We start from the raw sequence: 16,801 nt of genomic DNA on the forward strand, positions 1-16,801 counted from the left end.
TCTCAAATTGTGTAATATCACTCTCATTGTGTGTGATGGCAGTCATATTCTTAACTGTGATGTGACACCCACTCTTATGTATGAAGTCACTTCCAGGTTTCTGTGAAATCTCTCACATTTTACTCTGACATATCGCACTGGTGTGTTTTGTGTAACTCTCATTGCTATGTGTGAATATTCACTCATTTTCCTTAGAGACACCACTCCTGTTGTCTGTGACATCACCAGGTTGTTGTGAGCCTTCACACTCATTGTGTGTCTGACATCACACCAATGGTGTACTTTTGACAGGGCTCACATTTGTGATTGAAAACATACCCAATGATATGTGTGACACCATTCACTTTTTTGTGGCATAAGACAATACACTTTTTCATGTATGACATCACACCTATTATGAGTGTGACAACATTCACAGATGTTGACATCACACCAATTGCGTGTGACATGAATGCAATTTAGCATATGAAATTGCTATTATGTGTGATGTTACTACTAATATTCTCTGTGACGTCACACTAATTCTTGAGGACATCACTCTACTACTGTTGTGCGATCACTCTCATGATGTTTCTGTGACTTCACTCATATATTTGGAGTGACATCTCTCTGTTATTTGAGACAACATGCCTGTTGTTTTTATGACATCACAAAATAGTGTGACATCACTGACACACATGTGTGACATTAGTCACGAGTCCTCTGCTGTATTACTCACCTGTTTCTGTGTGACATCACTCACATTATGTGTGACATCATATGAATTGTGTGACAACACTCTCACTGCTATGTGTGACATCGTCATGTCCATTTTGACACAACTCACCTTTTATCATGTGACATCACTCCCATTGTGTGCATGGGATATCACACCCATTGTTATGCCTGACATGGCACACACGGTTATGGGCGACATCACACTACTTGTGTGTGTGACAACATCCTCATCTTGTGTCACATCACATCAATTGTGTGTGACATCAACCTTAATTAGGATATGATATCCCAACTGTCGTTATGTTGGTGTCACTCCCAGTATTATGTATGACAGCACACCAATTGAGTGTGGCATCACTCTGATAGTGTGTTTGACATCACTCCAACGTCGTGCTTGCGACATCATTCACATTTTGTGTGTGACATCACTGCAATTGTTATGTGTGACATCACCCCCTTTTTTGGACATCACACACCTTGATTGTGGTAACACTAGGATAGCCAGTCACATCTCACATATTGTGTGATATAACCCCATTGCATGTGACGGCAGTCATATTATTCAGTGTTATGTGACATTTGCTCTTTTTTTTTAAATTTTTTCTTTATTGCAGTAACATTGGTTTACAACATTGTAAAAATTTCAGGTGTACATCACTACACCTCCACTTCTGCACAGATTACATCATGTTCACCACCAAAACACCAACTAAAACCCATCACCACACACATGTACCGAACCATCCCCTTCACCCCCCTCACTCCCCCCTCCCCCCTGGCAACCACCAATCCAATCTCTGTCCCTATGTGTTTGTTTATTGTTGTTATTATCTATTACTTTACGAAGGAAATCATATGGTATTTGACCTTCTCCCTCTGACTTATTTCACTTTGCATTATACCCTCAATGTCCATCCATGTTGTCACAAATGGCTGGATTTCATCGTTTCTTATGGCTGAGTAGTATTGCATTGTGTATATATACCACAGCTTCTTTATCCATTTGTCCCTTGATGGGCACTTAGGTTGCTTCCAAGTCTTGGCTATTGTGACTAACGCTGCAATGAACACAGGGGTGCATGTACTTTTACAAATTGGTGTTTTCAAGTTCTTTGGATAAATACCCAACAGTGGAATAGCTGGATCATATGGTAGTTCTAACCTTGATTTTTTGAGGAATCTCCATACAGTTTTCCATAGTGGCTGGACCAGTTTGCACTCCCACCAGCAGTGTATGAGAGTACCCTTCTCTCCACAGTCTCTCCAACGCATGTTGTTTCCTGTCTTGTTAATTATAGCCATTCTGACAGGCGTGAGGTGATATCTCATTGTAGTTTTGATTTGCATTTCCCTGATAGTTCATGATTTTGAACATCTTTTCATGTGTCTGTTGGCCATCTGTATATCTTTTTTGGAGAAATATCTGTTCAGGTCTTTTGCCCATTTTTTAATTGGGTTGGTAGTTTTTTGTTGTTGAGATGCATGAGTTCTTTATATATTTTGGAGATTAACCCCTTATCAGATGTATGGTTTGCAAATATCTTCTCCCAAATGTTAGGTTGTCTTTTCGTTTTGTTGATGGTTTCCTTTGCTGTGCAGAAGCTTTTTAGTTTGATGTAGTCCCATTTGTTTATTTTTTCTATTGTTTCTCTTGCCCGGTCAGACATGGCGTATGAAAAGATGTTGCTAAGACCGATGTCGAAGAGCGTACTGCCTATGTTTTCTTCTAGAAGTTTCACAGTTTCACGTCTTACATTCAAGTCTTTAATCCATTTGGAGTTAATTTTTGTGTACGGTGTAAGGTAAGAGTCTACTTTCATTTTTTTGCATGTGGCTGTCCAGTTTTCTCAACACCATTTGTTGAAGAGACTTTCTTTTCCCCATTGTATGTTCTTGGCTCCTTTGTCAAAGATTAGCTGTCCATAGATATGTGGGTTTATTTCTGGGCTTTTGATTCTATTCCATTGATCTGCGTGTCTGTTTTTGTGCCAGTACCATGCTGTTTTGGTTACTATAGGTTTGTAGTATATTTTGAAATCAGGGAGTGTGATACATCCAGCTTTGTTCTTTTTTCTCAGGATTCTTTTAGCTATTCGGGGTCTTTTGTTGTTCCACAAAAATTTTAGGATTCTTTGTTCTATTTCTGTGAAAAATGTTGTTGGAACTTTGATAGGGATTGCATTGAATCTATAGATGGCTTTAGGAAGTATGGACATGTTAACTATGTTAATTCCTCCAATCCAAGAACACGGAATATCTTTCTATTTCTTTGTGTCTTCTTCAATTTCTTTCAGCAATGTTTTATAGTTTTCAGTGTACAGATCTTTCACCTCTTTGGTTAAGTTTATTCCTAGGTATTTTATTCTTTTTGTTGCAATTGTAAATGGGATGGTATTCTTAATTTCTCTTTCTGCTACTTCGTTGTTAGTGTACAGAAATGCAACTGATTTTTGTATGTTGATTTTGTATCCTGCAACTTTACCATATTCGTTTATTACTTCTAAAAGTTTTCTGGTGGATTCTTCAGGGTTTTCTAAATATAAAATCATGTCATCTGCAAATAGTGACAGTTTCACTTCTTCCTTTCCAATTTGGATCCCTTTTATTTCTTTCTCTTGCCTGATTGCTCTGGCTAGGACTTCCAGTACTATGTTAAATAGGAGTGGTGACAGTGGGCATCCTTGTCTGGTTCCTGTTCTTAGAGGGATAGCTTTCAGTTTTTCACCATTGAGGATGATATTAGCTGTGGGTTTCTCATATATGGTCTTTATTATGTTGAGGTACTTTCCTTCTATACCAATTTTATTCAGAGTTTTTATCATAAATGGATGCTGTATCTTGTCAAATGCTTTCTCTGCATCTATTGAGATGATCATGTGATTTTTATTCTTCATTTTATTAATGTGGTGTATTACGTTCATTGATTTACGAATGTTAAACCATCCCTGCATACCTGGAATAAATCCCACTTGATCATCGTGTATAATCTTTTTAACGTATTGTTGTATGTGATTTGCTAGTACTTTGTTGAGGATTTTTGCATCGATGTTCATCAGTGATATTGACCTGTAATTTTCTTTTTTGTGTGTTGTCCTTGTCTGGTTTTGGTATCAGGGTAGTGTCAGCTTCGTAGAATGAGTTAGGGAGCTTCCCCCCTCCTCAATTTTTTGGAAGAGTTTGAGAAGGATAGGTATTAAGTCTTCTTTGAATCTTTGGTAGAATTCACCAGGAAAGCCATCTGGTCCTGGACTTTTATTCTTGGGGAGGTTTTTTTGATTACTGTTTCCATCTCCTTACTGGTGATTGGTCTATTCAAATTCTCTACTTCTTCTTGTTCCAGTTTTGGAAGGTTGTATGATTCTAAGAATTTATCCATTTCTTCCAGATTGTCGAATTTGTTGGCATATAGCTTTTCATAGTATTTCTTATAATCTTTTGTATTTCTGAGATGTCTGTTGTAACCTCTCCTCTTTCATTTCTGATTTTACTTATTTGTGCCTTCTCTCTTTTTTTCTTGGTGAGTCTAGCTAAAGGTTTGTCAATTTTGTTGATCTTTTCAAAGAACCAGCTCTTGGTTTTATTAATTTTTTCTATTGTTTTTTTGGTCTCTATTTCATTTATTTCTGCTCTGGTTTTTATTATTTCCCTTCTTCTACTGATTTTGGGCTTTGTTTGTTCTTCTTTTTCCAGTTCCTTTAGGTGCCTTATTAGAGTGTTTATTTGAGATTTTTCTTGTTTGTTGAGATAGGCCTGTATCGCTATAAACTTCCCTCTTAGAACCGCTTTTGCTGTATCCCATAAATTCTGGCATGTCGTATTTTCATTTTCATTTGTCTCCAGGTATTTTTTGATTTCTGCTTTGATTTCTTCGTTAACCCAGTCGTTGTTCAGTAGCATTTTGTTTAATCTCCACATATTTGTGGTTTTTCTTATTTTCTTCCTATAGTTGATTTCTAGTTTCATATCGTTGTGGTCAGAAAAGATGCTTGGTATTATTTCAATCTTCTTAAATTTATGGAGACTTGTTTTGTGGCCTAATATGTGATCAATCCTGGAGAATGTTCCATGTGCATTTGAAAAGAACGTGTATTCATCGGTTTTTGGATGGAATGCTCTGTATATATCTACTAGGTCCATCTGTTCTAGTGTGTCATTTAATGCCAATGTTTCCTTATTGATCTTCTGTTTGGGTGATCTATCCATTGGTGTAAGTGGAATGTTAAAGTCCCCTACTGTTATTGTGTTACTGTCTATTTCTGTTTTTATGTCTGTTAATAATTGCTTTATATATTTAGGTGCACCTACATTGGGTGCGTAGATATTTACAAGTGTTATATCCTCTTGTTGGAGTGTTCCCTTGATCATTGTGTAATGCCCTTCTTTGTCTCTTTTTCCAGTTTTTGTTTTAAAGTCTATTTTGTCTGATATGAGTACTGCTACCCCAGCTTTCTTTTCAACGCCATTTGCGTGGAATATCTTTTTCCATCCCTTCACTTTCAGTTTGTGAGTGTCTTTAGGTCTGAAGTGTGTCTCTTGTATGCAGCATATATATGGGTCTTGTTTTTTTATCCAGTCAGCCACCCTATGCTTTTTAATTGAGCATTTAGTCCATTGACGTTTAAAGTCGCTATTGATAAGCATGTACTTACTGCCATTTTTTAACTTTTTTTTTCTCAGTGTTTTAGTAGACCTTCTCTGTTCCTTTCTTCTTCTATACAGAATTGATGGTCATTTTAATTTAACCTCTGTCTGAAAGCTGTACTCTTTAACGCCCCTCCTCCCTCCTTTTATGTTTTTGATATCATATCTAACCTCTTTTTTGTGCTTTTGTATCCATTACCCTTTTATCATGGAAATAGATAATTTTTCTTATTTGTGGTCTTCTCTTTTCCCCTTAAATCAGTCCCTTTAACATTTCTTGTAGCACTGGTTTCTTAGTGACAAATTCCTTTAATTTTTGCTTGTCTGGGAAGTTTTTGATCTCTCCTTCCATTTTGAATGATAGGTAGAGTATTCTTGGTTGTAAGTTTTTTCCTTTTAGCACTTTAACTATATCATGCCATTCTCTTCTAGCCTGTAAGTTTTCTGCTGAGAAGTCAGCTGATAGCCTTATGGGGTTTCCTTTGTAAGTAACTTGACATTCTCTTGAGGCTTTTAGGATTCTCTCTTTATCTTTAATTCCGGACATTTTGATTATAATGTGTCTTGGTGTGGGTCTCTTTGGGTTTATCTTGTTTGGGGCTCTCTGTGCTTCCTGTACCTGGATGTCTGTTCCCTTCCTTAGGTTAGGGAAGTTTTCATCTATTATTTCTTGAAATAGATTCTCTGCCCCCTTGTCTCGCTCTACTCCTTCCGGGACACCTATAACACGGATGTTAGTGTGCTTGATGTTGTCCCAGAGGTCCCTTAGACTGTCCTCACTCTTTTTAATTCTTTTCTCTTTTACCTGTTCACCTTGGGTAATTTCTTCTAGTCTTTCACCCAGCTCACAGATCCGTTCTTCTGTACCCTCTACTCTGCTTTTGAGTCCCTCTAATGAATTTTTCATTTCCAGTATTGTATTCTTCATTTCTGATTCATTCTTTTTTATATCATCCATTTCTTTGTTGACATTCTCATTGAGTTCATCTATTCTTCTCCCCAGATCAGTGAGCATCCTTAACACTCTTAGTTTGAACTCTCTGTCGGGTAGGTTGCTCATTTCTGTTTCACTTAATTCCTTTTCTGGGGTTTTGTCCTGTTCCCTTACTTGGAATGTATTCTTTTGCCTCCTCAATTTGCCTCTTTCCCTGTGCTTGTGTGTACGTATTAGGTAGGTCAGCTACGTCTCCTGTTCTTGGATATGTGACCTTATGTAAGTGATGCCTTAAGAGGCTTCCAATGTGCTTCCCTCAGTTCTTAATGTTCCAGAGGTGACCCCTATGTGGGCTACGTGTGTCCTTCTGTTGTGGCCTGTTTGCTCTCCCTGTAGGCACCCAGGGAGGCCAAGTTATGCTCCTGGCCAGGTGTTGTAATGCTGAGCTGCTTGTAGTTGTTGTGGGCCGTTCAGTCTCTTTATGAGGTGTGGGGAGCCCCAGCACAGTTGGCTGCAAGTTCTAATACAACATTTGTGTTGCAGTATATCTTTTAAGTGAGTAGGCCCCCAGCATGGCAGGTTGTTAGGCTCAGGGCCTTACAGTTGCTGTAAGCCTCTAGCCTGTTAGGTCTCTTGTCAGCTCTCTGAGGATTGCAGATGGGTGGGGCTGGCCTCAGGCATAGGAGAACCCAATTGCTTCAGGCTTTGGAATGTGGGGCAAACCCCCTATGTGGGTCTTTGAGACGCACAAGTCTTCTGCAACTGACAAGCTCTGCTGCCCACAGGTCCACACACACAGTCAACACAGTCCTGCCCCGTGTGCGCACCCTGACCTCCCCAAGCGGACCCAGTCTCTCCACAGCGGGAGCCCCACACACTCTACCACCGCCCCACACTCTCCACCCGCTCCTTGTGCACACCCTGCCACGCTAAAGTCGGCTCAGTTGCCAGGCTGCAGAGAATCCAGTCACCAATCTATGCAGGCCCACAAGTTGCCTGAGGGCTTGTTGTTGGGTGGGACCAGTCTCTAGGGTGGGCTGCCCGCCCTGGCTGAGCTGGATTAAATCGGTGCTCTAGCGGGTGGGGCAGACCCTGGGCTAGCAGGTCCCAGGGAGAACTCCAATTGCCTCTGTGTCAGCATGCCCACACCAGGCCACAGCCATGGCCGCCGCCAATGTCCCAGTCCCTGGAGAGGTCTCACCCCTCACCGAGATGCACTCAGGGCCTATTAGGTGAGTCTCTTTTCACCACAGCACTGTGCACCTTTCTTTCTGGTGATTTTAGGATGCTTTCTGAAATGGGTGAATTTGCGCATGGGCCCTTTAAGAGCCGGTTTTAGTTTCTTTGTGAACCGGGTTTTCTGGGGGTGCTCCCCAATGTTTTAGTAGCAGGCACAGTCAGATATTATGCCGCTGGTCTTGATTGTGCTGGGTTCACAAAATGCCCACAGCGGGGATGCTCCCCGGCTCAGGGTCCCGCGCCTTCAGGGAGGCTGCGTACCTGTGAGCTGCTCCCGGCGGCTGTGAAGCTGGCGGCTTGTGAAGGCGGCGTTTTTCCTCTTCAGAAGGGAGTCTCTGCCTCTTCCACCTCAGTGAGGATTGTCCGTTGTTGCAGGAGTTCCCCTTATCCAGTTTTCAGTTCTGTCTCAGGGGTAATTTTTCCACGAGTAGTTGTAAATTGGCTGTGTCCACGGGAGGAGGTGAGTTCCGAGTCTGCTTAGGCCGCCATCTTGACTTCTGTCTCCGTGACATCCGCTCTTATGTATGAAATAACACCTAGGTGTCTGTGAAATCCCTCACATTTTACTCTGACTTAAATCCCACATGTGTGTATTGTGTAACACTCATTATATGTGAATTCACACTCATTTTCCTGAGAGACACCACCCCCATTGTCTGTGACTTCACCAGGTTGGTGTGTGCCTTCACACACATTGCGTGTCTGACATCACTCAATGTGTGTGTGACATCACACCAATGGTGTATGTGTGACAAGGCTCACATTTGTGTGTGAAAACACACCCATTGATATGTGTGACACCATTCACCTGTTTTGTGACATAATTCACATTTTTATGTATGACATCATACCTATTGTGTGTGACAAATTTCACATATGTTGAAATCAAACCAATTGTGTGTGGGTTAGGGTTAGTGTTAACATTAGGTTTAGAGTTTTGGTTAGGGTTAAGGTTAGGGATAGAACTAGGGTTAGGGTTAAGGCTAGGGCTGGGTCTAAGGCGAGGGTTAGGTTTAGCGTTTAGGTTTAGGGCTATGTTAATAGCCCTAGCTAGGTTAGGGTATGTTTAGGTTTAGGGCTAAGGCTAGGGTGAGGGCTAGGTTTAGGGTTATTGCCAGGGTTACGGATAGGTCTAGGGTGTGGGTTAGGGCTATGATTAGAGTTAGGTTTAGTGTTAGGTTTAGGGCTAGTGTTAGTATTAGGGTTAGGGTGAGGGTGAGGGTTAGAGTTAGGGTTACTGCTAGGGCTAGGCTTACGGTTAAGTTTAGTGTCATGGTTAGGTTTAGTGTTAGGGTTAGGGTTAGTGTTACAGCTGGGGTATGTCCAGGGACAGGATTAGGATTAGATTTAGTGCTAGGTTTAGGTCTAGGGATACTGTTAGCTCTAGACTTAGAGTTAGGGCTAGTGTTAGGTCTAGAGCTAAGGCTAGGCCCTGTGTTCTGGCTAGGGTTACAGTGGTAACCCTATGGTTAGGGCTAGGTCTAGGTCTAGGTCTAGGGCTAGCATTAGGGCTAGGGTTAGAGTTAGGTTGAGGGCTATGGTTAATGTTAAGTTTATGTTTAGGGTTAGTCCTAGTGCTGGGGTCAAGGTTAGGGTTCTTGTTAGTGTTCAGATTCAGGTTTATGTTCGGGTAAGGGTTTGGGTTCGTGTTTGGTTTCTGGTTTGGTGAGGTTTAGGGTTAGGCTTATGGGTTAGGGTCAGTTTTAGGGTTAGAGTGAGGGTTAAAGTTAGAATTAGGATTAAGTCTGTGCTGTGGTTAGGGTTAGGTTACAGATTAGGGTTAGGATTAGCATTAGCTTTAAGGTTATGTTAGTGATAGCACTAGGGCTAGGGTTAGGGTTCGGTTTATGGATAGGATTTGGGTTAGCATTAGGATTAATACTCCGTTTAGGGTTAGGGTTACACATAGTGGTAGATGTTGGTTTTGGGCTACAGTTCGGTTTAGTGTTAGTGTTATGGCTAGGGCTAGATTGAGCATTAGGGTTAGTGCCATGGTTCAGGTTAGGGCTAGGGTTAGGTTTAGAGTTAAGTCTAGGTCTAGCGTTATGGTTAGGGCTATGGCTAGGATCATGGTTCGGTTTAGGGTCATGGTTTGTGTTAGACTTAGTGGCAGGGGTACTGTTAGGTTTAGGGTTAAAGATTGGGTTATTGGTTGGGAATGGGAGAGATCGGTTTAGAGTCATGGTTAGGGTTAGGATTAGCATTAGTGTTGTGGCTACGGTTAGGGATAAGGTTAGTGTTAAAGTTAGGGTTAGGGCCAGGGCTCGGGTTAGAACTGGGGTTAGACTTAGGGCTAGGGATAGGTCTGTGGTTAGGGTTAGTGTTAGGGCTAGTGTAAGGGTCCGGTCTAGGGCTGGGTTAGAATTAGATCTAGGACAAGTGTTAAGGTTAGCGTTACACTTAAGGTTAGGGTTTGGCATAGGGCTAGGTTTAGGCTTAGGGTTGTTTTAGGCTTAGGTTTGGAATATGGGTAGCGGTTTTGGTTGGGGTTGGGGATAGGGTTATTGTTAGGGCTTAGGGTTGGGTTAGGAACAGAGTTCTGGTTAGTCTTAGGGCTAGGGTTAGGGCTAGGGTTAGAGTTATGCTTGGGGTAGGTTTAGTGTTTGGGTGAGGGTCAGGTGTATGGTTAGCGTTAGGATTAGGTTTTGGGAAAGGCTTAGGTTTAGGTCTAGGGTTAGAGCTAAGGTTAGGTTTAGGGTTAGAGTTCAGTTAGGTTTATGGCTATGGTTAGTGTTAGGGCTAGGGTTAGTGCTAGGTTGCTGGTAGGGCTAGGGCTGCGGCTGGCTTTAGGCTTATGGCTATGGCTAGGATTAGGGTTAGTGTTAGGGTTAATGCTGCATGTGTTAGCATTTGGGTTATGGGTAGGGTCAGGGTTAACTTTAGGGTTATGTGTAAGGTTAGGTTTGTATTTAGGGTAAGCGTGGGGCTGGCCCCATGGCTTAGCAGTTAAGTGCGCGGGATCTGCTGTTGGTGACCCAGCTTTGGATCCCGGGTGCACACCGACACACTGCATCTCCGGCCATGCTGATGCCGTGTCCCACATACAGCAACTAGAAGGATGTGCAGCTATAACATACAACTATCTACTGTGGCTTTGGGGGAAAAAATAGGGTAAGCGTTAAGGTGACGGGTAGGAGTAGCGGTAGAGTTAGAGGTAAGTTTAGAGTTGGGTTAGCGTTAGGGTTATGGTTGGGGTAGTGTTAGGGTTTGGTTTAGGGCTACTGTTAGTGTTAGCATTAAGGTTAGGGCTAGGGCTAGGGTTAGGGCTAGAGTTAGGCTTAGGGTTAGGGGTAGGGTTAAGGTTAGCACTAGGTCTAGGGCTAAGGTTAGTGTTAGTGTTAGTTCTAGGGCTAGGTCTAGGGTTACTGTTAGGGTTAGAGTATGGGTTAGGGCTAGGCATAGGGTTAGGGTGAGGGTTAGGGTTAAGGCTATGTTAGGGTTAGGGTTAGGTTTAGAGCTATATTTATGTCTGTGGTTTGGTTAGGGTTAGGACTAGGGCTTGTGTTGGGGTTAGGGTTAGGGCTATGATTAGGTCATGGTTAGCATTAGGGTTAGGGCTACTGTTGGGTTAGAGTTAGGGTTAGGGTTGTGGTTAGGGTCAGGTCTACGGCTAGGGTAGAAGTTACGCCTATGGCTACGGTTATGGTTAGGTTTATGGTTACAGTTACAGTTATAGTTAGTTGTATGTCTCGGGTTAGTCTCAGGTCTCTGTCTAGGGTTTGAGTTAGCCCTAGGTCTATGTCTAGGTTTAGTGTCAGGGTTAGGTTTAGGGTTAGTACTAGAGCTACATTTAGGTTTACGTTTAGGGGAAGGGTTAGAGTTACATCTAGGGTTAGGATAGGGTTAGAGTTAGGGCTAGGGTTAGGGTTCGATCTATGGTTATGGTTAAGGTTATGGTTGTGTTAGGTTAGGTTTAGTGCTAGATTTACGGGGAGGTCTAGCGTTAGGGTTACTGTTAGGACAAGGGTTAGGGTTAGGGCTAGGTTTAGGCCTTGGATTAGCCTTAGGTTTAACCTTAGGGTTTAGGTTAGGTTTATAGCTACAGTTAGGGTTAAGTCTAGAGTTAGCGCTACAGTTAGGGTTAGGGCTAGGGTTGGTCTTTGGTTTAGGGTTAGGGCTAGAGTTCGGATTACAGTAGGGTTAGAGTTAGTTTTGGGCTAGAGTTAGGACTAGAGCTAGAACTAGGGCTTTCATTAGGGTTACGACTAAGTTAGGGATAGTGTTAAGGCTAGGGCTATGCTTAGGATAAAGGCTAGGGTTAGGATTAATGTTATGGTTAGGGTTAGGGATTGTTTAGGTTTTCAGTTAAGGGTAAGGGTAGAGGTAGTGTAAGTGTTAAGTTAGGATTAGGGCTGGTGTAGCGGTAAGAGTTGGGTTAGGGTGAGAGTTAGAGGAGTGGTAGGCTTAGGGGTAGGGTGAGGGTTGGGTTAGGGTTAGCGTTATGATGAGTGTTACGGCTGGTGGTAGCATGAGAGTTAGCGTTAGGGCTAGAGTTAGGGTTAGGGCTAGGATTATGCTGAGGGCTAGGGTTGGGCCTAGCATTGGGAGTAGGGTTAAGAATAGGGCTAGGATTAGGGTTATGGTTAACGTTATGGGTAGGGGCAATTTTAGGGCTACAGCTAGGGTTAGTGGTAGGTTAGGGTTACATTTAGGTTTAGGGTTTGGGTTAGGTATAGGCTTAGGTTTAGTGTCAGGTTTAGGGCTAGTATCATGGTTAAAAGTAAGATTAGGACTAGGGTTAGAGTTAGGGTTTGGACATGGGCTAGTGTTGGCATTAGGGTTAGGGCTAGGATTAGGGCATAGTTAACATTAGGGTTAGGGTTAATGATGGGTGATGGTTAGTGTTGGGTGATGGTTATTGTTAACGTTAGGGTCACCTCTAGGCTAGGGTTGGGGTTAGGCCTAGAGCTAGAATTAGAGTTAGGATTAGTTTTTAGTTTAGGGTTAGTCCTAGAGCTAGGGTTAGGTTTACTTTTAGTGGTAGAGTTAGTGTTAGAGGTAAGTTTAGTTTAGGGGTAGGGCTAGGGCAATTGCTGGGGCTCGGTTTTTGTTAGGGATAGGGTTACGTTTAGTGTTAGGGATCAAACTAAGGTTATGGTTGTGGCTTAGACTGGGGTAAGTGTTATGGTCAAGGTTAGCCTAGGGCTGAGTTAGAGTTAGGGTTAATGTTAGGCTTAGGGGAATGGGTAGGGTTGGAGTTAGAGATGGTTTAAGGTTAGGTTTAGAGGTAGTTTTAGAGTTAGGGTTAGTGATAGGGCTAGTGTTAGGGTTACGGTTAGAGCCAGGGCTATGGACAGGGTTAGGGTTAACGTTAGTGCTAGGACTAGATCTAGATTTATGATTAGGGTTAGAGTTAGGGTTAGAGTTAGGGTTAGTGTTAGGGTTTGAGCTATGGCTAGGGCTAGGGCTAAGTTTAGGGTCAGATTTAGGGCTAGGATTTGTGTTGGGTTAGGGCTAGCATTGAGGGTTAGGGTTAGGGATATGGTTAGGGTTAGAGTCAGGTGTAAAGGTAGAGTTTGGCATAGGGTAGTGTTAGGGTTTGTGTTATGGTTAGGACTAGTGTTAGGCTTAAAGGTAGGGCTAGGTCTAGGGCTAGGGCTAGAGTTAGGGTTAGTGTTAGGGTTAGTGTTAGGTCTAGCACTAGCGTGAGGGTAGGATTAGGGTTAGAATTAAGGTAAGATTAGGAGTTGGTAGGGTAAGGATTTGCTTTAGGGTTAGGTGTAGTGCAGGGTCACGGTTAGGGCTAGGTTTCAGGTTAAGGGTAGGGTTAGTGTTAGGGGTATGGGGATGGCTTTATAGTGGGTAATGGGGATGGCTTTTTAGTGTTTGGTTTGGTTGAGGGTTAGCATTAGTGTTTGTGCTAGGGTTATGGATATGTTAATGTTAGGGTTAAGGTCTGGGCCATGGCTAGGGTTAAGAGTAGGTCTAGATTTATGTCTAGGGCTAGGCCTGAGTTTAGAGTTAGGACTAGGACTATGGTTTATTTCATGTGTAGGGCTGGGTTAGTGTTAGGTCTAGGTCAATGTTTAACGTTAACATTACAGATGAGGTTAGTGCTAGGGTTAGGGTTACAGCTAGGGTTATGGTTACTGTGAGCGATAGTGTTAGGGTTAGGGTTAGGTTTAAGGTTGAGGTTGGGTTGAGGTTGGGTTAGGGTGAGAGTTAGGGCTCAGGGTGGTGATGGACTGTTAGTGCAATGGTTAGGATAGGACTATGGTTAGTGCTAGGTTTAGTGTTAAGTTTAGGGCTGGGTTAGTGCTAGGTCAGGTTTAGGGCTAGGGCTGTTGTTGGTTTTATGTTTAGGGCTATGGCTAGGATTAAGGTTGGGGTATGAATGGGTTAGGGTTAACGTTAGGGGTAGCGTTATGTGTAGAGCTGGGTTAGAGTTCGCGTTAGGTTTAGGGGTGGGGGTAGGGGTAGGGGTAGGGGTGGGGTTATGGGTCGGTTTGTATTATGGTTAGGTTTAGAGTTAATAGTAGGTGTAGGTGCAGGACTTGGATTAGTGTTAGGGTAAGGTTTATGGTTAAGGTTAGGTTTCGTACAGAGTTAATGTTAGTTTTATGGTTAACGTTAGGGTTATGTTTGGGCTTAAGCTTCCTTTAGGGTTAGGTTTAAGCTTAGGGTTGGGGTAGGGTTTGGATTAGGATTAGGGGAGGTGTGTAGGTGTAGGGGTAGAGTTAGGCTTAGGGTTAAGGTTTGTGTTAGTGCTAGAACTGGGGTTAGGGTTAGTGTTAGGCTTGGCTTAAGGTTAGGTTTAACAGAGTGGTACGTGTAGGGATAGTGTTAGCGTTAGTGTTAGCATTAGGGTTAGGGGTAAGTTTAGGGTTAGGGTTAGGTTTAGGGTTAGGGCTAGGGGTAAGGTTAGGATTATGGCTAGTGTTAGGAATAGTGTTATTATTAGGGATGGAGTTGAGGTTAAGTTTGGGTTAGGGTTAGGTTTAGTTTTATGGTTAGTGGTAGGGTTGGGGTTAGGGTTGCATTCGAGTTTGGCCTATGGTTATGGAGGGGCTAGGGTTTCGGTTAGGGTTATGATTAAGGGAGGAGTAGGTGTATGGATAGGTTTAGGGTTAGTGTTCGGGTTAAGGCCAGTGGTTGTTGTAGGGATTGGGTTAGGGTTAGTTTTAGGGTTAGGGTTAGATTTAGGTTTACTGCTAGTGTTAGAGTTGGCATTAGGGTCTAGAGTCACAGTTAGGGTTAAGGGTAGGTTTATGGTTAGGGGTAGGTCTGGGATACAATTAGGGTTAGTGTTTGGCTTTGTCTTAGGTTTAGGGTTAGGGTTAAGGCTGGGTCTAGGGCTGGTTTTAGGGTTAGGGTTAGTGCTAGGTTTAGGGCAAGGGTTTGGGTTAGGTTTAATGCTAAGATTAGTGTTGGGGTTAGGTTTGTGGTTGGGTTAAAGAGTTAATGTTAGTGTTCAGGGTAGTATTATGGGTAGGCATAAGGTTACGGTTAGGGTTAGCATTAGAGTTAGAGTTAGGGTTAGACTTAGGGGTAGGGGTTATCTAAGATTTAGGGTTATGGTTACAGTTAGGCATAGGGTAAGGGTTAGGTGTAGCGGTAGGTTTAGTGTTATGATTATTCTTAAGATTAGTGTTAGTGTTATCGCTAGGGATTGGGTTATTGTTAGGCTTAAGGTTAGGGTTAGGGTTACGGTTAGGTTTGGGTTTAGGGTTGGATTAGTGTTAGGGTTCGTGTTACTTTAAGTCTTAGGGTCTGGGTAAAGAGTGTTTTAGGGATAGAGGTAGGGTTACAGTTAAGGTTAGGGGTAGTGATACGGTTAGCTGTGGGAATTGCATTAAGGTTAACATTAGGGCCAGGGCTAGAGTTAGGTCTAGGGTTAAGTTTATGGCTAGGGGTTGGTCTAGGGCTTAGACTAGGGTTAGGTTCAGTTTTACTGTTAGGTTTAGTGTCAGATTCAGGACTAAGCATAGGGCTGCGTTTAGTGTTAGTGTTCGGGGTTAGGCTAAGTTTTAGGCCCAGTTTTAGGGTTAGGGTTACAGCTAGAGTTAGGTCTAGGGCTGGGGCTTGTGTTAGGATTATGGATAACATTAGGGTTAGTGTTAAGGCTAGGGATAGTGTAGGGGTCAGGTGAGGACAATGATTAGGGTTAGGGTTGGGGCTGGGTTTACGGCTAGGGTTAGTTCAAGACTTGGGTCAAGGTTAGTGTTAGGGTTATTGTTAGAAGTAGATTTAGGTTTAGGGTAAGGATTATGGTTAGGGTTCGGGTTAGGGCTAGGGTTGTATTAGTGTTAGGGTTATTGTTAGGATTAGAGTTAAGTATAGTGTTAGCCTTAGTGTTTAGAGTTAGTGTACTAGAGTTAGCATAGTGTTAGGGTTAGGGTTAAGGTTTGGGCAAGAGCTAGGTTTAGACATAGAGTTAGGGTTATGGCTAGTGTAAGGTCTGGGTTTTAGGGCTAGGGCTAGGATTAGTTTCAGCTGTAGGTTGGGTCAGGTCTAGATCTAGGGCAAGGGTTAGGGTTAGGGTTACAGTTAGGGTTAAGTTTAGGGCTAGGGATAGTGCCAGGGTTAGGGTTAAGTCTAGGACTAGGGTTGGTGTTAGGGATAGGGCTAGGCTTAGGCTTAGTGCTAATTCTTGAATTACTGTTATTGTTACTGTTAGTGTTTGGGTTGGTGTTGTGTTGCGCTAAGTGTCAGGTATAGGGTTAGTGGTAGGCCTAGGTTTAGTGTAGGGGTAATTGTAGCTTTAGACTTAGGGTTAGGGTTAGGTATAAGGTTATGTCTAGGGCTATGGTTAGGGTTAGGGTTAGGTTTAGGGCTATGATGAAAATTAGGCTTAACGTTCGGATTAATGTTAACATTAGTTTTAGGGCTGGGGTTGGGGTTTGTATCATGAACCCTAACCCAACTTTAGCTCTAACCCTAAACCTACCCCAAGCCCTAAAACTCCCCCTAGCCCTAACCCTAATAATATGCCTACCCCTATGACTCACTGTAACTGTAACCCTAAGCCAACTCTAACCCCAACTTAAAACCTAGTCCTAGCCCTAGCTGTAACAGTAACCCTAACGCTAGCATAACCCTAACTCTAACCCTAATCTTAACCCAAACCAAAACCCTACGCCTAATCCTACACTTTCCATTGTCCCACCCTAAGGCACACAGGACACTAACGTCAGACCTAACCCTAATCATACACCTAGCTCTAACCTCAAAACCCGCCCCATCCCAAACCATAAAAATAAATCTAGTGATAAACCTAAAAAGAAACCTAACCCTAAATGTAATAACTAAACTTAGCCCTAAGCCCAGCCT

This window comes from Diceros bicornis, chromosome 31 (assembly GCF_020826845.1).
Source record: "Diceros bicornis minor isolate mBicDic1 chromosome 31, mDicBic1.mat.cur, whole genome shotgun sequence".
NCBI lineage: Eukaryota > Metazoa > Chordata > Mammalia > Perissodactyla > Rhinocerotidae > Diceros > Diceros bicornis.